The following is a 23,926-nucleotide window of genomic DNA, read 5'->3' as shown; positions in this document are numbered from 1 at the left end:
CCGGACTGGGAAAGAAACAGCGAATTTCACCCAATCTCGCCGGGACGCCCAGCAAAACCCAATTATCTGCGTGGATATCGTTTCCGCCGTGTTCCCCGGGATCAGCGCCGCGCGTGACGTCACCTGCCGGCGCGCAGCTGGCGCTGCCAAGCGGCACGCTCTGCAAACACGCGAGCATGCACGGCGCCTCCTCCCGGCATACTGTTCCCGCGAACTTCTGCAGCTCGTGTTAGATCGCTTCCTGGAAATCTTTATTACGCGACCGCGTTTTGTTTATCCCGGAAATCATACGTTGCATCTATTCTGTCTCGTGTTGTACTTGGAGTTGGGAGTTGTTTCATATCCCCTTCACAGTATTTCGCTATCATGTTTTTTAGGCCCGTTCTACATAAGCACGAAAACAGAGACGGATCTCTCGGAACAGTTTACTGTCGCGTCTGCTACTTTCGCAATGCACGGAAACGTGAAAAAACGGCAACCATTGAGATTGTGTTTATGGGTTACGAATTAAAATGTATTTTAGTTGAAAAAAAATAAACTTCGAGGTAATAGCACGGACAGATCACAAAGTAATGATAAAACACTCGCTACTCTTGTACTTGAAACAATTTTTAACTTTTTTTAGGACAAGAACAAACATGGCTACAATCGGCTTCTATTGGTCGCACGGAGCTCAACATTGCCGAGCTAATCCGTACGGGTTTGTCTCCATCTGCGTGCTACTGTGGACACTGTTCCGTGAGATCCCGCTCCGTTTACGTGATCCATTTCCCCCTCGGAATCATTTCAGTAGGAACCTCAAAGTTTTGTTGCGTTGCCTTTATTATCTCAGCTGCTTTTTTTTTTTTTTTTTTTTTTTTTTTTAATGTTACACAATTCATGATCCAATTTTTTTTCACTGCAGTCGTTGGATATTAGTAGTTATTATTTTATTCCTTCCTGCAGGCGAGGATTTATATGCCTGATCTTTATTCGCTGTTACTGAACCCATTTTGACATGATCTTCAGTCAAAAACGCTTTCCTTGCGTAAATCAATTTATTTTATTGGTGTTTATGGGACTGCTATAATGTGTTGCTTCATAGCTTTTCATTTAATTTTTTTTCGTTCTGTGGGTGATTTTTAAAAATGTTTTTTCTGTTTATTTTGTGTCGTGTTTTGCAAAGAGGAGTTATGTTTGAATTTCGACAGTAGAACACACGTGCAACCCCTCGATGTTTGGTACACGAGTACGTCCAGTTTACAAGATTAAGTTCTGTCTAAGCTTCATGCTGAAATATGTCTAAATAGTAGTTTCTGAATAGCATGTCTTTATTTGGTGTGTGCGCAAAAGAGAAAAATATGATGTAGCTGTAAAATACTTCTGCTTCAATTAACCACATAAATCTGAATTAACACCGCAAAGCTGGAAATATAGCCACATTTGAGCTATTTTTCTGTGAGCGTAAAGTATATTAAACGCGTGGAACTACACTTCCTACTATAAACAAAACAATATGTATGATCACGTTTTCTTGGAGATCGAAGATTGATTTTAACATCCAAAAATTAAGGAACATTTCCAAACAAAGTAGTCCATTTGAACAGATTTGTCATACATTCATATGGTGGTCATGCACCCGTATGCTGTTTAATTATTCACAACTGTGTGGTTGGACTGTAATTAACGACAAATGATCAAACCATTATACACGACTTAAATTCATGTTTAAAATGTACTCAAACATTGTAAAAAAAAGCTTATTAATAACTTAACTACTTAAACTATTAAAAATCACTAAATCTGTGTAAATTAAAATAATAATTTATACTTTTTTTTTTAGATAGCCTATACGTTCTACGCACTTTGCAGGGTCAAAACAGTCTAAAGATATGATAGGTTGATGGTATTTGCCAAATTAAGAAATTAAACGATATATTACAGTAAAAAAAAAAAGGCCAAGGCAAGTGAGGAATCCAGAACCGCAGTCAGGACGTGTCATTAAGGGTGACCCTCCCCCTCGCCCCGTCATAAAATCTCTTCGCCACCCGTAGCATTATAATTCAAGCCACTGCAAAAAAATTCTTCTCGCTGCATAAAACCATATAAAAATAAATACAGCCTTACAATTACAAACACCACGCTGGACGGAGTTTCTTCATGAACTGTGTGGTCCCTTTCCACAGCAAGCGATAAACATTCACATGTTAAATAAATACTTTTACCTACAACTTGTAAATATTTTGAGGTAGATGCGTCAAAACTTATTCCAATGATTTAGCTCCTGAGTTCAAAGAATATAATTAGAGATTCTGATTTATAAACATTTCCCTTAGTTATAATTTTTTGAGTACAATCCTAGCTAATACGAGTTGCTGGTGTGATTATCCGTGCTGGACCTTGTGACCCAGCTCGCTGCCCCAGCATGTTGAGTTGGCTGCGTGCTCATCCCGCGTGAGGACAGCGCGAGGTGCTCGTTTGGCACACGGCCCGGAGGACTGCCACTCGTCTCCAAGAGCTGCGGGCAACGCGAGCGAGTCTGCGAGGAGCAGGGACGTCGGAACGTTTTCATTAGTGGGAGGGGGGGGGGCGAAAAGATGTATCACACTTACCTCAGTCTAAGAGCGGGGGGTTCGGGGGGCCCTCCCCCGGAAAGATTTGGAATTTTAGATGCAAAATTGTGCTATTTAATGAGTTTCCGAACCAAAATATTAAATATACCATTCCAAGAATTTGATGACGGAGTATGTATTAAATACTACTCTGACAGTAGATGTAGTACAATTTAAATAAAATACCATCTAGGAATTTGCAATCATTTTACAGTATATTGACAATCATAAATTTGATTTTCTAATCAATGTGATCACCAATGCAACGTTTGTAACTACTGGTTGAGAAAAATACTACTAGGACCAAACATTTATTCTGGGAAAAGGAGGGGGGCGAAATGCTACTCTTGCCCCCCCATGCATAACAGCACGGGGGCGACTCGCCCCTGCTGCCCCCCCCCCCCCTGTTCCGACGTCCCTGCCGAGGAGGGAGTGCACTTAGAACTTACTCTGTACTACGTTGTGCCTGTTCTAAATTTAGTGGTTATAACTGTTGATAGCTCTTACACGGAAAAAAATATTTCTGTGCTTTTACAAAATATTTCTTTGGAAACCAGTTTATAGGAAATAGTTACGCACACATGACTATGTTTTTTTTTGCAAGTATAAAATACGTTTTTCGAGATAATGCTGAGTATTTCTTACGCAAATTGGCGCATAATTTTATATTAATGATTATTCATTCACTCATAACCTTTTTAAACGACGGAAAATATAATCGATAATTCAACAATTTGACTTTTATTTTGTTTTATTATGATTATTAATGTGCGCAGTTAATACTGCAAAGCTATTCAGGGAACGGTTTACAAATAATTTTAACTATTGGAGGTACTGGGACAGCAAAAAGCATATGCCCGGGTAAGAATCCGAACCCAGTATTGCTGCGAATACTATTTTGTAGTAGTAAAGTTGTTTTCAAGTAAATGTACAAATTTACAAATATCTGTAATCTTACATACATATTACTGTTCCATTTCCAAAAAAAAAAAAAATACAGTGTAGTTATATGAGTGTTGTACGTTTCTAAGTTATGACAGTTATAAGTTGTGTGTTTATAAGAAGTAATGTTCTAGGTTCTTATTTCGTATGTTACAACGTTTTCAACGTTGCATTGTGGAATTTAGGTAGATTTAGAATTAATACTAATTATTGTAGCCGTTCCCATGGTGCAACTGCCGGAAAATGTTTATATATTTATATAGTTTTTCGTTTCATGGTCCTGTTACCGTTTCCGGTAACTGTTTTTGTAATTAATAATTTAATTATTTGGTTATTGTTATTTCATTATTCACAGTTATGTTTATTAGTTTTTTTATTTAATTGCATTAGGCGGACTCTAAGAACGTGAAACCGTTTTCTCAACGGCCGTCTAGTCATGTGTGGGTGTCGTTGTTTCGAGTGTACCCGAGGACGGCCGAAGAAGCTCGATGGTGACGTAGCCGAGTGACGCGCTCAGCGGTGGCGCGCGAGTGTGCGGTACGGGACTTGCAAGCCGGACTCGACAGCAGGAGGATGGTTCGGTGCGACCGTCTGGCCCGCGGTGTGGCAGCGGCGCGGAGGCGCGTTGACCACCAGCTGGGGCCCCACTCAACATGCTCAAAGTAAGGAGTCGACGCTCATACTTGTTATGGCCAGAATAGGCGAAGGTCGGGGCTGTGAAATACTAAATGCTAAAATAGACTGTGATTCGCAACATAATTTGACTTTCTTCAGGACCGGCAATAATTTTTGTAGTGGATGAATGAACTTAAAGAAGTTAATGAACTTGTCACTCGGGCCCACATAGTCATAATTTGGATGGAGTGCACGGACACAGTTCGAGTACGTTTACGTATTATCATGAGGACTGCCGTATGAGCCGCGAGTAAACGGGAAAGTGCGCGCACAGGACTTTAGATTTTTTGTTTAACTATAGTTTTATATATATATATTTTTGTATAGGGCATCTATGTGTTCCATGCAATGTATACGTGGAGGGGGTTGTAATCCTAAGTAGGTCTGATAGTAAATGTTGACTGCACTTAATTTTTTGTGTTTTTATAATGGTACTCACACATTGCCCGGGGAATAAGGGAATAAGCTATTTACCTTTGGTTGGCCTTGGGGCATGAGTGTGGGGAAGAGTTGCTAATCGCGCCGTTGCGGGAGTTACGCAGCAGCGCGGTTGCAGTCCATAGACACCAAAAGTTTATATATATCACAATTTTGTTGACACACTAACAGCAGAAATTTTTCACAAATCACTTCCAAACTGATATATAAAATCTAATTGTGAAATATCTCGGTTTAATTCATTAATGGACAATTTCCGACCTAGGGGGTAGAAACGGGGAAGGTTTATTGAACAAATTAAAAATCTCTATAGCTCCCATAATATGGAAAATATAACATAATTTATAACGTATTATAACTCGTAGGAGCAATACCAAAAATTTTGTCTCAAAAAGTTTTTGATACAACCAACTATAACTGTAAGGAGTGGGAAAAAATGATTGGAGGACAAAAAGAATCATAAGTCTGTTCGTAGGCACACCATCGGATTCCTTCAAAGTGTTTGTTAATCTGTTTATTTTTTATGTAAAACGTTGTCTGAAACAATTTTTGATAAGACAAACAATTGCTGCAAAGGGGTGAAAAAAAAATTTTAAAATAATAATGTATAAAAATATTATCTAAAAATTTCGTCCGAAAGTATTTTTATATGACCAACCATTACTGCAAGGGGTGGAAAATAACAGGGGTTGAAGATAAAAAAACATAACTCCCTAAATATACACACTAATAAATTCCTTTGAATTGTTTGTAAACCGCATAATAATTACCTAAAACTTTTGTCTGAAGGAATTTTTGATAAGATGAGCCATTGCTACAAGAGATTAAAAAAACAAGGGTAGAATTTTAAAAAAAAATTATCTTTTTTTCCGTACCATGTACACTATCACATACGTGCTAATGTAATGTAAAACCTTTAATTATTATCTACAACTTTTGTCTGAAATAATTTTTATACGACCTACAATGACTGCAAGGGGTGGAATAAACAGATGTTGAATGACAAAAAATTCTTAACTTCCTTATAAGGCTCACATTAAATATCCGTTCAAATTGTTTGTAAATCTTATAATTTTTATCTAAAACTTTTTTCTGTAACAATTTTTGATAAAACAAACCATTATTGCAAGGAATTGAAGAAAGTTGGGATTGGAATAAGAAAAATAAAACTTTCCTACCATGCACCTACACTACGGAATCCATTATTATTTTTGTTTAACTTTCTAAATATTGACTAAACTATTGTTAAAATAGATTTTTAGCTAAACAACTATTACTGCAAGGTGTGAAAATAACTAGGTTTTAAAGTTTAAAATGAACATTTCTTATTTTAATAGATTTGCTATAAAATCAGTTATAATTTATTGTATAAATCCTAAACTCCATCTAAAACTTTGGCTGAAACAATTTTTGATGAAACGACATATTACCGTAAAAACAGGTGTATAAATTAAAATAAAAAATTCAAAATTTCTTAGTATCAAATTCATTTCAATTTATTTTAAACAATATTAATATTATCTTAAACCTTGGTGCAAAGAAAAATTTTATTCGACCACGTTATTAGTGCAAGGGATGAAGAATAATAGTGTTTGAAGGTTAAAACAATTATATAATTACCTTATTTGGTATACAATATGAAATGCGTTGTAAGTTATTTAATGGTGGATACATTTAGTTAAAAATTGTCGTAATATTCCCGCTGCATGGAAAATGAGCAATCATTTTGTTGTATTGGAGAACATAAATATGCTATGTAAATTAAGTTCTTAAAATGTTCCAGAAGTTTTTATAAGTTACCAAATATTTCCAGAAGAAATAGGTACATCGAAATCTATCTATGCATGTAGGCTGTGCTGAAAGGGATTTTTTAAAGTTATGATAGTTCTAACTTATGTCAGTTTTAAAATAAATGAATTTATTTCAAGAATTCTAAGTTATGATTGTTCTGAGTTGTGTGTTTCTAAGTCATGCGTGGATTCCGGCCGCGAACTGCGGGGCAAGAGCGCACGCGGCGGAAGCGTGACATCCAGTCTGAAAACATCCGCCGGCCGTCTCGCTTGCTGGAGTCACGATAGTGCGACGGACCCGACGTGACGGAAGGGTCGTGAATAAAATAGTTTTTTATTTAATTTCTCAACGAATTAAGTCCGACACATCTGCGACAAAAGTGCGACTAAATTCGCGGGCGCGACAGACTTTTCCGGATTCGAAAGATTTTTCTACTTCCATTGCGTCTTGGTCAACACCGTTACCGAGATGAGCGTCAATATTCTGTTCCTTTTTTTTAAAATCTGGTTGGACTGGGGCATCGCAAAAAAAAATTACTAATCGAGTATTTCTTAAAAAGGTTTTGTTTACAATATTCATTTGTGGGTTCTTTGAAATGTTTTACTAAGGAGGATTAAATTTAAATTAACTCACATTCATATATACATATATATGTATATATACATAAATACAACCACACATTGATAGATGGCGTGTGTTTGGTGCGAATGTAACAGCAACAAACATGTTATGAATATTTGCTAGGTATTATTGTCGTGGGGTGAGCACCGCATGCTCACGACGACGCGCTGTTTGGCTGTCGCGCCACTGCGATGTGGGCATCTCTCTGCGGGGGCGGCGCTCGTGCGGCTGGCGAGTAGGGGTTGTGCGCGGGTGGAGGGGAGGGAATGGGGCTCTGAAGCGGGAGCTGGGTCGATCGGCTACACTTGACACATTTACCGAGAGAGCCGTTATGTAAATAGGCCGTCCCGCTCTTACAGGCACCGAGCGCCGACTGTACTCGTAGCTTGCTGGCTGCCGCTGCTGCACCGTACTTTCCACAAATAATGAAACTTTTTTAAAAAAAAATTCCAGTCACGAGGCGGCGCTTCCTTGGGAGGAGGTCTAAATTAACCGTCCTTACCAGAAGTCCCCAAGTTACGTAACTTTGAACTCCGAACTAGTTACGGGACCTGGGTGCATATCGCGAGATTGCGTTGGCGACTGTTTAAAATGTACATTTTAATACGAAAATGTAGTAGGTATTCGCAATCTCTTTTTGCGCCGAGTCACATTATGCTCCTTTTCCACTTTGTAGATAAATTAAGCGCGTGGAAAACATTAGCTAGAATCCCTTCAACATGTCCAAAATGAGCAGTTTTGAAAGTGATATAGTTTTAAACCTTAAAAAACCCCTACTGGAGAAATAATGACCTATTTGGTCCATTTACGGAAGATCTGGGATTTAAGACTCTGTCTTAAACGACATTTAGATATTTTTTCTTGTCATTTATTTAATTTAAGGGCTATTTATGAAATTTTAACACGATCTCTTCTTCAACGGATATTACACTAAGTGAATACATATTGAAAATCTTGGAACAATACAAGTATGGGAGGAAGCAGTTTATGTTTACAGAGGTAGCCCTTAAATAATAGCAATGACTAGAAAATGAAAAAAAAAAATCCAACATGGCGTGCGAGACCGAGCCTTGACGACAATCTGCTCGCCACGCGCTCGGCTCCGACGAACAGCCGTCACGGTCGCTGCCTGTTCCCGCGGCGATGTCTGACGACTGCGGGCGTCCTTAGTTCCTGGCGCTGTCGCTCTCTCATCCGACACCCGTCCCCCAACCCCCGCTCGCTGTCCGCCCCACGGTCATACAGTCAGGTCTGGCAGCTTCCTGTCCTTTGCCTTGGCGTCTCGTCGGCTCAGTGAAGCTCGCGGCGGCCTGCGAACTAACAGCGCTAGTAGTAGTGGAACCCATCGTTAACGTGGTGTTGCATGGGAGTTTCGTATAAAATATTATATTATTCCCAATTTCGTCTCAATTTTGAATAAAAATTTGTTTGTTTTCTCCGCTTGCTCCTGATTCCTAGCGAGACTTCTGATGGTTTTCTCCATGTGCTCCTGATTATTCCCATCAATTTTCTGTTGGTTTTCTCCGTATAGTCTTGTTTATTTCCTGTCAATATTTTGTTGGTTTGTTTTCCCTTGTGCTCCTGGTTATTCTTGGTGAGACTTCTGCTGATATTCTCCGAGTGTTTCTGGTTATTCCTGACCCTACATCTGTAGATTTTCTCCGTGTACTCCTGATTTTTTCCTTGGGAAGACTTCTGGTGCTCTCTCCGTCTACTTCAGGTTATTTCTGATAAAAACAATCGCTGCATGTACTTTTATTCCAGATTAGACCTGAAATTGTGTTCAGAATATTATTGAAATGCTGAATTCCTGTTATTAAATAAGCACTTACAATATTTTTTATTGTGTTTAATTCCAACAAAAGAGATTCATTTCTGAGTCGATTAGTATGCCTTGAGATGGTTGAGAAACACTATCCTGCAAGACGAACTTCCTTTTTCTAGCCTTCCTTCTTTTGCGATCGTTTGTGAGCATCCCGTATCCCACAAAAAAAATATATAATATGTACCTCAACATAATACGTGGTGTCATCTGTTGGCAGGAACACGAAATACTTGCAACATTTTTCTTGTACGAGATATTATTAACTTCTGCTGACGAAATATTTAAATGCATGCATATCAGAGCGACCATATTGGCGAAAAATTTTTGAAAGTGAGTGTGTTCGACCCTGGTTGGACCATTGTCTGTTTGAACTATGGAAGACGATTTTGATGACATTTTTATGACAGACAGCGTGGTTCCAAAAGCAGTAGTGACATGGTTAGCATATATGTGTCGGTGCAGTGGAATGTCGTTCACTAAAACCAACAATGCTGGGCATCATGAGAAAGGCAACTGTACAAAGAGTCCTTTGCGGAAAATTTCACATTGCAACAATTGTTTCTTTCAGTTTGGACGAAGTGATAAATTAAAAAAAAAACACATCAAAACCTGCGAATGTACTCTTTTTTCATCTTCTGAGAACAAGTCAGTGTGGTGTTTGGACCAAATGTATGTAGAGTTGACATAAACCATCACACTTGGGCATCAGCATCGCCTGCCTTGAAATGTAATGAGATTCCAGCATTATAGAAACGGAAACAAGATACAGTACTACAGGAAGAAAATAATGACAAGTTTCCTAAGATGAGTCATGAAGGATTTGATCTTCCTACAGAATTCTCTGATGGATTTTCTGTTACTCAGGCTGAAGGATTAAATAATATTTTTGGAAACTATGCCAGCAACAAGAGTTTTTTTTTTATAAAATGAGAACAACATAGAAGATTTGGAAGCTCTCAAGACAGAAGATTGTGATGATGTACTGAGGCCGAAACGATGAAATCACGAGTTAAACTAAATTATTCTGATCAAGCTTATGATGGTCACTGGGATGAGATCGTATCCCTGCGATGAGATCGTATTCCTGTGAAGAGATCGTATCCCTGCGAAGAGATCGTATTCCTGTGAAGAGATCGTATCCCTGCGAAGAGATCGTATCCCTGCGATGAGATCGTATCCCTGCGATGAGATCGTATCCCTGCGATGAGATCGTATTCCTGTGAAGAGATCGTATTCCTGCGAAGAGATCGTATCCCTGCGATGAGATCGCATCCCTGCGATGAGATCGCATCCCTGCGATGAGATCGCATCCCTGCGATGAGATCGCATCCCTGCGATGAGATCGCTTCCCTGCGATGAGATCGCTTCCCTGCGATGAGATCGCTTCCCTGCGATGAGATCGCTTCCCTGCGATGAGATCGCATCCCTGCGAAGAGATCGTATCCCTGCGATGAGATCGCATCCCTGCGATGAGATCGCATCCCTGCGATGAGATCGCTTCCCTGCGATGAGATCGTATCCCTGCGATGAGATCGTATTCCTGTGAAGAGATCGTATCCCTGCGAAGAGATCGTATCCCTGCGATGAGATCGCATCCCTGCGATGAGATCGCATCCCTGCGATGAGATCGCTTCCCTGCGATGAGATCTTATCCGTGCGATGAGATCGTATCCCTGCGAAGAGATCGTATCCCTGCGAAGAGATCGCATCCCTGCGAAGAGATCGCATCCCTGCGATGAGATCGCATCCCTGCGATGAGATCGCATCCCTGCGATGAGATCGCATCCCTGCGATGAGATCGCATCCCTGCGATGAGATCGCATCCCTGCGATGAGATCGTATCCAACCAAGTGGAATTTCCGTACAAATGTGTGTCCTTTTCGTTAAATTTGCTTTCCTTTTTTAAATGCACTTCCTTTTTGACGAATGTGCTTTATTTTTAGAAAGTGATTCCTTTTTGACGACGAATTAGCATCGATAAGTATGTACTCAGGACGTAATTTGCCTTGTGTTTCGGAGACGACTGGTTTATACGCCTGACATTGTACATGGCCTGTCCTCGTGGTCGGAAGACACTTGCCTCGCGTAACATTGAACAAGACCTGGTTGGAAGGTATTCCAAGTAGGTATATAAAAATTAGACTTCCATGGTAGGCACGGCGACAACATATTTATTTCGATGGACAATTATCGTGTATAGTGTCATATTTCGTAGGGAGAATGATTAATAAACTCCATGAAAGGTAATGGGAAACAGAATAAAAATTTTTTTTTAAGCTTTAGTTACTCTTATCATTAACCGAGAATCGAACCAAGGACGGTAATCAATCGAGTCAATAATGTTTTAATTATTTTTTTATGAGTTTTGGAAATTTTCCGAATTTCTAGGTTAAATATTGGGAATTTCCATGATAGCTGCCAATATGTCATCATTAGTTTACTGGAGGCTGGTAGAATAGGAAACAAAGCTGAATTTTGGATTTTTCGTCATATTTTATTGAATGAATATATTTTACGAATTAAATTATTTTGCATCAATCAAGTATCGAACCAAGGAAATGAACTGATCGAATCAATCAGTATATTGATTGCAGATTTTTTAAAATTAATTTTGGAATTTCCCCCGAATTTCTAGTTAAATAAATACAGATTTCCAAGATAGCGGCTAAATGTTAAGAGGGCGAACATTTAGGCAATAAATAATTACTGCATTCTAACGGGTAAAAATTAAAATAACATGGTGGTAGTTCCCTCTAGCAGTAAAAAAAAATATGTCGAAATCAAGATGGCGGCCTCCAGCAGACTATAACAAGATGGCGGACGTGAAGTCGTAATAGCTGTTGATATTTACCTTGGCATTAGCGGTGGAAGGTCAGTCTCCCGGTGGCTTCCGTGGACGAAGGATCCGTCACCATAGTTTTTTTCTTTGCTCTCGCCGAGTTCGAACTGAGGTTTGCATGATGTGTGTTTTATAATTGATTTTTTTATGAGTTTAAATTTTATTAAATTTAAATCTTTTCCTGAATTTTTTTTGATAATAATTACGGACTTTCGTCGTAATTTTAAAATGTAGGAAATTTTTTTATAAAATTATATTATATGAATTATTTTATTAATTTTAAGATTTTTCCTGATTTGTAGCATAAAAATTTGAATTTTCAAGATCACGGCCATAACGAAAATTGCAACGGCTACGTAACAATTCAAAATGGTGGCAATGGCAACTTAGTTGTCAAGTACCATGACCTCAGTGGCTTAGCGCGGCTTGTAGATGAGTACTTTAAGGGGAATGGAAAGGAAAAATGTCTTGGGAATGCTGGAATCGAATATCAAGGATAAAATCTGAACTACTCATCATATTTCTTTGCGGTTTGTTTTGCCAACTAGATAATTTAATTACAGAAGGTTTTGTGTACAGAAGTGGCCACAATAATGCATAGTTTTTTAGAAAAAAATTAAATAACTTTATGCAGAAATAAGGGGTATTAGCCACAAAATTATAAATTATACCAAAATAAAATTTTTGAATGGTGTAATACAATATTATCTAGAGCTCTATAATACAGAATTTTACGTAATTGCTCAACAAGCGTGTCCTTCCTTACCTAAATGTTGCATGGCAGGTTTTAATTGGTTAAAATTCCTTTAAAATTCAGCGATCAAGTGTTTTTCACTTTGATTATCATAGAGTTCTAGATAATATTATATTACACAATATAAAAATTACATTTTGGTATAATTTTTAATTTTGTGGATAATACCCCTTATTTCTGCATAAAGTTATTTAATTTTTTTTCTAAAAAACTATGCATTATTGTGGCCACTGCTGTATACACAACCCTCCGTAATTAAATTATCTAGTTGGAAAAACAAACCGCAAATAAATATGATGAGTAGTTCAGATTTTATCCTTGATCTTCGATTCCAGGATTCCCAAAATATTGTACCTTTCCATTCCCCTTAAGCTGCTTTGAGGATATTTATTTTTTTCTAAGGCAAAAGTCTTTTGTAATTTTTCAAATTCCAAAATGAATTTTTTGCGAGTTTTTCCCCTTTAAATAGGGAAATTTTTATTTTTATGATGTTTATAGAGTTTATGGCGGATTTAAAAAAAACGGGAAATTTTGGTGAATATTGGCGAATTTCTGACAAATTTTGAAGCTCAAGGTCATTCAAGGTTGCCATAGTGTAGTCATGATCCAAGATGGTGGCCGACACCACTGACACCCCACCTTACACCCTGTCCCAGAAAATACATTTGTACACTACTCATGCTACCCTTTTTGCATGGCTTAAACAAAGCATGATAGTGTATAAGCTTCGGTCTGAGACGTATTAAGGGTGGTTATCCAAAACGTTCGGGTAAGGTAGCGTATAAGCACTGCCTTGTTGGGATACAACCGAAACCTAACTCGCGGGCAGTATTCCAGAACGTGTCCAAGCCGAATTCCAGTAAGGAAACAAATCAGCAACCGTTTTAATAAACGGTTCCCTGCGCGAGGCTAGAAACCGGTTTTAATGCATTCTAACGGAAGTTTCGCAACCATCGATAAAATTGTTACGGTAATTTATGGCAGCACCATCGTACGAAAAATTTCTTAAGTACTTATTAAGTTCCAATTAATTATTGTTATGCCATTAAAGTGTACGGAATCAATTCCAGGATAGTTTCGCTATCATAAAGTTTCATTTGCCACACCAACACGCTTGGTACGCTCCCCGATGATCACCTAAGTGACTGTATACGAGTTAATGGCGTCAGACGCAGGTCCACCATCTGGACGAAATCAACTAAAAAGTGAGCAACGGACCAACGGGTAGGACACCAAAATCCGTTACCTAAAAATTGGGGACTGGCCGTGTCCTATTATACACTAGGAATTGGGTTAGTGTACATTTGTAGCATATTTATTTACTTATTTAATGCCTTATTTTAAGTGGAGAAGTTAAGGCGTACCGCCTTGTCTTACACTTAACCACATACATATTTACTAACTAGGTACATGCAAAATAAAGTTGATAAATACTGTAGCCTAGAAATACCAAAAACTGTTACAAATACATTTAAATAAAAACTGAACTATCATATCAGTACAAATATAAAAATAACAAACAATTAACACAAGATACACATGAGCTACCAAAAGTATAATATATTAAATGTATATTATTAAAAGGCTTTTTTAAATCCATCTAATGAAAAAGTTATAAAGATTTAAAGATATTTCATAACCTAAACATTTATGTAAAAAACTATTGAAGATAGAAACAACTTATATACATACTAATACATTTTATTACAATAATCATACATATACACGCACATTCACACATATTCAATCACATACCTATATCTAATACCACAGCTAAACCTGATCATTGAAGTTAAGCAGGTACCAGAATAATTTTTTCTTTAACACAGAAAGTGAATTATGAAGTCTGATTGACTCGGGTAGTTCATTCCAGGCACGAGCAGTAGTCACAGATAAAGATTTTGAGTATAAAGCTGTCTTATGTTGGAGGATGAGCAAAGAACAATTACTCTGAGAACGTGTGCCTATACCATGACGTAAACCGAGGAACTGAAACTTGTCAGCAAGATAGGACGAAGCCTGTGTCAGTAATATTTTCTTAAACAGTTAAAAGGAATGGAACTGTCGTCTTTTGTACAGTCTTAGTAAATATAACCAATTGTAATACTGGGAGATATGCTCACAACTCTTTAAATTAAAAATAAAACTGGCACACAAATTTTGAATACGCTGAAACCGTTTGCATTGCACCTCGGTTAAATCGCCATAAACAGTATCGCAGTAATCAAAAATCGGGTTTACAAGCGACTGAATAAAATATTTTTATCACATGTCGGCAAAAGCTTTTTTAGACGTTTTAGGCCATACAAAGCGCCGAACACCCGTCTGCATACCAACGTTATATGCTGATACCAGTTAAGTGATCTATCAAGCATAATACCCTATTTTTTAACTGTAAGTGAAATGTACAGTTTTTTTATCTAATATTACAACAGGGATTCTAAATGAATTTATTACAGACTGCATAACATTTGTCTCTAGCATTATTACCTGCGACATAGAAGAATTTATTTGCAAACAATTTTTATCGACTATTTCAAAATACAATCAAGATCCATATTCAAATTACTTATAGCATTAATTAAATCATGAAGTGGAAAATACATTTAAAATTGTAAATCATCAGCATGTAAGTGGTATCGACAGTGCTTAATGTATAGAGTAAGATCATTAATGTGTAAGGAAAATAAAAGCGGGCCCAGCACGGAACCCTGTGGAACACCTGAGCTGACAAGGTGTCAGGCTGACAATGAATTGTCAGATTTAACACACTGGTACCTGTTCGATAAGTATGACGTAAACCACACAACAGCATTGATAAATTGAAATAATATTTCAGTTTGGCATAGAGAGTATCGTGATCAACAATGTCAAAAGCTTTTTTTTGAAGTTTAATAAGGTGAGCAGTGTAACATGCTTGTTATCAATTTCACGTTGAATGTCATCAGGTATATTGACAATTGCAGTATTTGTACTATGTTGTTTTCTAAACCCTGACTGTTATTTGACCAGCAAGTGATTTTCAGTTAGGTAAGCTCTCAATTGACTAAGTACGATTTACTCCAGCAGCTTGGACAGAACTGGAAGAATAGATGTCGGATGATAATCTGAGATCGATGTTGGTGACTGGGTTTGGGAACAGGTATAACATAAGCTTACTTCCACACCGAGGTAAACAGAGTTTATTAATGATAAATTGAAAATATTACAGAGGGGACTGAGTAAACAGGGAAGCAGTATTTTCACTACTTGAATAGGCAGATTATCTACACATACAGCACTGCTTTTTACGAGGTAAATGGCATTATAGATATCTTTAAACGTTACTTGTTTCAAAGAAAACTTTAATTCAGAATGCGTAGAATTATTGTGGATATATATTATATTGTATTATGCTTAGTTTCAGCGTCCAAATGAGCTATATTATTCAAGATTGCAAGTTTAAGTCGTCAGTTTTAACATCGATCGAATGTTGAGTTTCTTTTTCCCATACCCCTAGCCTTCGTAGAATTCTCCAGAGCTCGTCAATTGAGGACATGAGAGAGCTAAGTCAAAGTGCTTGAGTGAACTTCGCTTTGCGCACCTCTTGTGTACACCTATTTCTAAGTAAACGGTATGTTTTGAAGTGTTGATCAGCTAAGTCACTATTATTAGTTGACAATCTTCTGTACTGTCTGTGCGCGGCATCTCTGCGTGCCATGAGCGCCTGTATAGCCTGGGTCATCCAGAGGTAAGGAGGGAGAGACACTCGCCGCTTTTTGAGAGGAGCGTGTTCATTAAGGAAATAGTCTGAGATGTTGCAGAAAAAGTTTATTTTATCGTCAGTGGAATCGAGACTATTTATTTCTTCCCAGGGAAGCTGCTGCCCAGCTGCGACTAAAGCAGCTTTGTTAATATTCTTTAAGTCTCTACAAGTAATAATTTTAGCTGTATATTTAGAAATACGAATATAAAATACCACGTAAATAATTTCATGACGAGAAAGTCCAGGAGCTGGCATACTACTTTATCATTATTAGAATTGATGATTAAATCTAAGCAGGTTTGTAACGTAGCGTGTTATGTGAAGCTCTAAGAAGATAAATATACATTTTGCAGGAATTTACCATGTTTCGAAACTTATTTACTTAGGTGGAATTTAATAACACATTAGTGTTAAATCACCCATGACAATTGTGTGGATGTAACTGCTAGAATTATTCACGAGTTTTGTTTCAAAATCACTGAAATCAGCTACATTAGGGGATTTATACGCCACTACAAGCAGAATTTTATTTTTGCATACAGTTATGTCTAAAAATACTTATGCCATGTTTTTAGAGTACTGACGAGGATATAATGTTAATATACTAGCATTTAGATAATTTCGAACGTACATTGCTACGCCACCACCTCTTACCTTCACGATCATTTATAATTAATGAATATCCCGTATATCCCGAGAGTGAAAATATTGACGAAGGTAGGGTCAGTTTTAACCAGGTCTCGGATACAAGAATAGCATGGAGGCTTTGATCATGAAAAAAGCTTCAAACTCAGAATGGTGGGCAGATAGAGACTGGACATTGACGTGTTCCATTTGTAAACATCTTGGGTAGGGCCGCAGGGCTTCCCGAAGTAAACAGTGGATTATTTACGAGCTGACGGGGGGGGAAAGAGGGATCGCATTCTTCTGTGGCAACGGGCAGGGCCCTGTTGCATAAAATATACAAGTCTACAATTTACAAGTAAATCACTTGTAGCTTATGAAAATTCCTATAATTCTGTTTCATAAAAGTACAAGTTACAAGCTACAAACTACAAGTGTTTTTAACAATTTACAGGTGTTTTCTACAAGTGAAAAATTTATAGCATTTCATAAACCAAATTTCACAAGTAAATACTTGTAGCAAACCCCTAAGTTTCTACAAGCATTCTGAGTTTTGTAAATCTTACTTAGAGTTGAAAGTAGAGGTTAAAAACCTTTCTGCTGAATGTGAATCTCTTTTGAATCAGTACTTTTGTTAGTACAAACAATGGACATTGTTTTTACTGACTCAGATGAAGAAATAGAAGTTGAGGTTAGAAGGCAAATGACTTTCAAGGAGATAATAAATATGAACTTTGTCACATACTATGAATACAATGAACGTTTTAGGATGAGTTCACAAAAATTAGAATAACTTCTGCAAGAAATTAGTCATTTATTGCAGCATCCGACAAAAAGAAACAAAGCATTTACTTTTTATACATTAATTAAACTAATCTGGCCCAGCTAACCTAAAAAGGCAAACTACAATTTACTAAAATTTGTTTCCACAAAGTTTCGACAATTTATATACTGTAAATCCTACTCAACCTAACTTTATTGGGGTAGGGAATTTGTTTAACAAAACTAACCTAACCTAAATGAGCATTGACCAACGTAAGCTAAACTATCATAAATAAACTAATTTTTTTACCTAATGTACCTCCCACATATAAAAACATATTTCATTAACAAATCTTCCATCTAAGCCTAACAGTTACGTCATTCTGCATGAGTAACTTATATCCACAATTACCGTCCTATGTTGTGTGCGAGGTATGCTAGGTTTAAAAAAAGAGGTTGGTTAGGTTAGATTTGTTTAAAAATATCATTTCCTGAGTATGTTTGATTAAGTTATGTTTTGAAAATTTTAAAGTGTTTAAATTTTGGTTAAATAGTTTGCAGCACTGACGATTTCAATCTTTTGCTACTCGTGCACTCTACATTTTTCATGTAAACAACTTGTGAATAAAACAGGTGACTTGTGAAAATTTGATACAAGCTAACCAACTTATACAAGTTACGAGACTTTTTTTATGAAACACATTTCCCAGAACTTGTGACTTGTGAACTTGTGAACTTGTAGCTTGTAAGTTTGTTACTTGTGATGTTTATGAAATAGGGCCCAGGTTGCACAGTTCCTGGAAATATTGTGACACTGGGCTCAGTGCTGACAACCTCCGAGTGTTATCACCCATGATAAAGATATTATAGAGCACAAATTTTCTAAAACAATATCCACATTACTCGTCAGGACTTCAGTCAGGCATCTCGCGGTACAGACAACAATGTCACTCACACACACAAGCATACCATTTATATTAACACTAAATGCACTAAAAAAATTAACTTCCCTGACTAAACAGGTTTATCTGTAACGGATTAGAATATAATACCCAGAACCATTCATGGGCAAGGAATAAACATAGACAAACACACTCAGACAAATGCAACAAGAGTTATCACTAAAATAAGAGCATAATTCTAAGTTGCAGATTCAAACTAAATATTAAGAAAGTTTCTCCAACTCCCTCAGGGAAGTGATATAATCCTTTCGGATATTCCTTAAGAAAACAAATTTTCCATCGACAATCCAACATATTCGCACCGAACTTGTATTTTGCTGCCTTAAGAATTCGCTGCCTCTCGTTCGTTAGGGACTCCGTAATCACTATTCAACATCTAAACCCTTATATTAATTTTGTGTCTTGGAATTCCGTCCTTAAGAGTCTTCCCTAACCCAGACCCCTCCCAAAACTTAGTTGAAGTTATGTTAGGGTGAACAAAACACGTTCCCACGAGCGATTTTGCGAGCCACCTCGTCAGATTCGATCATCGTCTTCGCGGAGGAACCACGACCCACTCGCCGTTGGAGAACAAGTGGTTGTGTAATAAAGCTTTGGGGGGAGGGAAGGGCGGCTTGCCCTAAGGTAACAAGCCTTTGTCCCAGGGCTGACCTCGGCGACAGCTCCCGGGGTCGCGCCAAGTTAACTTCGCGCCGAGACAAAGACGCGGCCGCCGGAACTCGGGAACTGCTGGTCCCATAATGCCGCGCGTTCAGCGCGCCGGTGGTCGGTTGCTCAAACCAGTTGCTTGTTCAGACAACACCGCGGCAAGGTGTGCCGCAAACTATACTGCAACCTCGGGCCCCTTTCAGACGAGGCGGTTTGGTTGATTCAACTAAGTTGCCTAGTTGACTCTCAACTAGTTTACTGCCGCGTGAAGACTTTTTTGGGCTGGTTTCTCTCCAGGAAACTAGTGGAATCAACTTCTCTCCCCAACGGGAGGTCAGTACGATGTTAGAACCCGAGAAAGCAGGAGCACTTCTTGTGCTTGCTCTCCTGCAAGAAGAGAAGCAAAACAGGAGGAAACCCAGTCTAAGAAAACTGCGGGTTCATCCGTTGTTACGAAACTTCCCTCCAAGCTTCACTCCTTTTGATTTTATCTCTGTATTCCTCACATATCACATATACCATATCGCCGGACAGTTACCAACTTCTTCTATAAACTGCTCCACACAGAAACCGACAGGTGGGACGCCCTCCATTACGTCCTCGGTGGACTCAACTAGGCGACTTGTGCTAAGGATGAATGCCGAGTCGTGTCTTGTGTTTAAGTCCACTAGTGGGGGTGAGGACGTGAGAGGCACAGGTGCCTATTGGCTGTCCCCCAGAGCGAACGAGTTGATAGCGTGTGAATGAGTTCGGGTGGTACACAATCATGTGCTGCATCGCCACACTCCTTCACATCCGTCCATCCAACCAGTGGAACCAACTAGTCGCCTCGTCTGAAAGGAGCCTCGTGTTCCGACTGCCATATCCAGGCATCGAGCAAGAGTTCCAGACGACACGATGGACTGCCGCTCGCGACCTCTGTGTATAAGCTTTAGAAGTTAAGGGCTGATTGCGGTGATAACACAGGAGGTTGGGTGACTGTTTACTGTGTTGTATTCGAGGCTATAAACGCGCGCTATGCTGAGTGCAGTTGATAAACATTATGGAAAAAAATAGAATTAATGACACTGGGCAAACATGACTTCGAATCGTCGTGAAGCCGTTTCAGCATTAGTCCGACACTCTTTACAGCAGTATATGTAATGTAATACTACGGCATTATCAGACTAACTGAAACTGTTTGTTATTGTTTTACGTTCGAGGTTAATACCGCTTCCCGGAGTTTCGGCAGTGTTTTGTTTTGTTTCTCGCATGGCGGCGCGCGCAGCTCGTGCTGCGTCGTCATGACAACTGCTGATATAAATAATCGCGCGGCTTTTGGAACAGCTTCAACGAGCCTATGCTTGTGTCAAAGTGACGTTTTATTTACCTAGGGAAAAAGGACGCTAACGTGTCGCGGCCGTGATTGGCCCATTTCAAGTAACAATTTAATTAGGCAAGAGAGAAGAGAAAAAAGAGTGGAAAATGACGCCATTTAGTGCATGGTGAAGTTTATTCCCTCGGGGAATATATATACGTGGCGAGGCTATTTTCGGCGTTAGCTCTGTGATAATTACGTCTGCATACAGGGCAATAGTCAGATACGCCCTGACATTGAATGCAGAGGGCTTGCATTCAATTTACGTGAGTTACGACGTATTTTCTGAACGATCTTAATCGTCCAGAGTTAAGGTATGGCCTGCATCGTCTGTGTATTGGGACGCTAACGTAATTTTTACCGTCCACTTCATTGAACATTATTAGTACAAACTTTAAATTACGTGACCATTGATTTTCGGCAAATATCGGCAATTAATTACGAACCACAATTTATTCGCACACAGGTTCAGAGGTCCAGAAGTTAGGAATTTCATGCTCGAGCAAGCCGGAGCAAACCCCAAAACCTTTTACGTTGTGAACACTTTCAGGAACTTAAATACTTTTTATTTATTTTGTTTAAGAGTCAGGTTGTCTACGAAATCCCATATACTGGACTCATTTAGTTATTTAATATTTGTTGGTTTTGTTGATTCCATGACTCGAGGTTTTTCATGCTATGTTTAATTTAATAAAAATAATTATTAAGAGTATTATTTTACTTATGCATGTCGAATACCTCTGACGTCCTGTTATTAATTCCTGCAATAGAGTTCATACGTAATTTTAAAAGAAAATATTAATTTCTTCAAGTACACGTTTGTGTACAGTAAGAAAAATAAGTTTATTTATCGCAGTTCGTTGTGCAAATAAATCATGAAATTGTCGTGGTTGTAACTATTTAAATTAATAAATGTGGTGACAATGAGAAAAGGTAATTAGAGCGCTCCCCGCCAACTTGGATATATATTTTTTTCCAGTTAATAGGATCACAGGAAATGACTTAAGTATGGAACTATTCAGAGTATGTTTGTCTAAATTATTAAAAATATCAAATTACTTGTAGAATATTTATAGTGCAGTAAGAAAATAAAAATAAATGCTTGTAGAGTAAAATATCCAAAGGAATTAAAATATTACAAAAATTATAACGTATAATGCTTTACTTATTGGTGCAAGAATAGACTCCAAAATACTGTACATTATCAGTTCTGACTCGGAAGGGGAAACAAGGGTGAAGTTAGAGCGAACACAAAAAACTTTGTTGTCAGAGACGCTATTTTTACCATCAAGATAAGAAAAAGCTACATGTGATGCATTTAAAAGATAGTTTCGAACACTCATGTACTATTGACGGAAAGGACATTCTTCGGATAGACGTGGTTGCCCAACACAGGGAAAAACTTTTAACACATATAACAATAATATGAGTATTAGCAATTATCCAAAATAAAGAAATAGTTCACAGAAACATTTAATTTTACCAGATAAATTTTACTGTAGCTCTTTCATATAAACATAGTTACTCGCTCCCTGTATTAAATTAACAACGTAGAGAATTAACTTCATTTAACAACAACAATTTAACAATATTTAACATCGAACATCTAACTTGAATATTATGGGAGCTTCTAACGAACATCTTTAAATACGCTCCATCTCAAGTACAAGTTCGTCAAGATTAAATTGTTTATCCTTGTTAACACTTATGATTATTACAATTATAACTGTGCGCATTATAACATTAACTATGACAATTGATACAAAATGAAATAAAAGAAAAACCTCTCAGAAATAAGGGCAGTGGCTCGTGGAACACTCGTCTCACAGTTCGGTGGTCGCCCAGTCCAGGGCCCTGGCAGAGAGTTGCCTCGTTGAGTTGACTCGCCTTCCTCAACAGCACCCGACTCGGACTTCGATGGCGGTCACGAAGACTGGAACTCCAGCTCCCAGTTACGATGCAGACTGCTGATCGAAACACTAGTCACTGGCCACTTTCCGAATCGTCTGGCGTCCACCCCTGTCACACTCGTTCGCAGGGTATCACCAACATTCAGAAGCGAACACTCGTTAACAGTTGTGATGAAACATAGGAGACTCGTTAGGTTCGTCACAATTCATTCGTGTCGACAACGACTCGCCGTCAAAGCCAAAATCAGATTATGTTACACGCCACCTCAGTTTGCCTCTATTAAACCATGCTAACACTCCTTTCAGGTTACCGACGACTTGTGCCCTGCTCCTTTCGAACAACTAACTTTCTCACACGCACTCGCCCGACGAGTAAAATTATAAAAGTCTTCGGCGAGTGTTTTATGACCGCATGCCTCATTACTACCAACCTGAAGGTCCCAATTCGGCAGAGCGAGTTTCTACTGACTACTCGCTAAGCGAGTCCCAACTCGCGGCACGAGTTTTTGGAGCGAGTACACTTACTTCTTCGCTGGCCTGTCACCTCTCCGACAGCCTCAGGTCCCGCAGCGCTGAGCCAGAAATAATCTAAGTCCACATTACTAGTGTGCGAGGCTATATCCGTTTCGTGATTCGGTGGTCGGTAGGGCAGCGTGACGTTCTTGGTGGAGAGCTTCCGTCACTCTGTCTTGGTCCCTCCGGGCTTCGGTGTAGGCGACTGGGTGGCTTCCCTCACTATCCAGAACCAGAAGCTACGCCTTACTCCTCCTTTCTACTGGGTGGATGGAGAGGGTCACAGGTCATGTAGTCCCTCTTCACTCCAGGCGGCGCGCGCACAACACGAAGTGGCTGCTTGGTAGTCTTGCTGGGAAGATAGGCAACCAGGCACACATCCGCGTCAAGTGGTTCGACAACATTCAGGGGTTAAATCACCGAATTTCGCGAAAACTGTCAAACCTTGTTGTCCGAAAAATACAACCGCCACACGTTTACTGCTGCCACATTTTAGCTCATGCGCTGGATTATTTAGTTACTTGTGATTGGTTTCTAATCTTTTAATTCGCTTCGAATATATTTGGGACCGAAGAAATTCGCGAAATAATATAGCTAGGGATAAACTAACTTTCAATATATTTTAATTTTAATGTTGGCCTGACTTTCGATCAGCACGAAATTACGTGAGAGACTGAGCCAATGAGAAACACTCAGCTAAATAAGTTTCGAACCACAAACAACCCAGTTCAGACATCATGAGGAACCAATTAACAGGAAATTCCGCGTATACAGGACCATGGCCTCTATCCTAAAGGCCATTGAACTCACGAATGTTTACAGTCTCTCTAATAAACAATGATAAGATACTTTCAAACTAGGCGTTATTTTCTGGTACCGAGCTAGACTCCACAGACTTGTTCACACACAAGTCAATGTCTACCGTTCAT

At 38.6% G+C, this 23,926-nt stretch overlaps 2 protein-coding genes across 5 annotated transcripts in view; one reads left to right on the top strand and one right to left on the bottom strand.

Annotated features, from left to right (window-relative positions):
- Positions 1-23,926, top strand: part of LOC134541362 (zinc finger protein 862-like) — a 103,329-nt gene that overhangs the window by 29,972 nt on the left and 49,431 nt on the right. Inside the window, exon 1 of one of the 2 annotated variants that reach the window (XM_063384796.1) lies at positions 3,865-4,195. The exons of the other annotated variant lie outside the window; for it this stretch is intronic. The gene's annotated coding sequence lies outside the window, so the exon portion shown is untranslated. Of the gene's footprint in view, positions 1-3,864; positions 4,196-23,926 lie in introns of those variants that run through there. 2 annotated transcript variants of the gene reach the window in all.
- Positions 1-23,926, bottom strand: part of LOC134541327 (probable G-protein coupled receptor B0563.6) — a 336,950-nt gene that overhangs the window by 279,076 nt on the left and 33,948 nt on the right. The gene's annotated exons all lie outside the window — the stretch shown is intronic.

This window comes from Bacillus rossius, chromosome 1 (assembly GCF_032445375.1).
Source record: "Bacillus rossius redtenbacheri isolate Brsri chromosome 1, Brsri_v3, whole genome shotgun sequence".
Classification (NCBI taxonomy): Eukaryota; Metazoa; Arthropoda; class Insecta; order Phasmatodea; family Bacillidae; genus Bacillus; species Bacillus rossius.
This window is presented reverse-complemented; position numbering and strand designations above follow the sequence as displayed.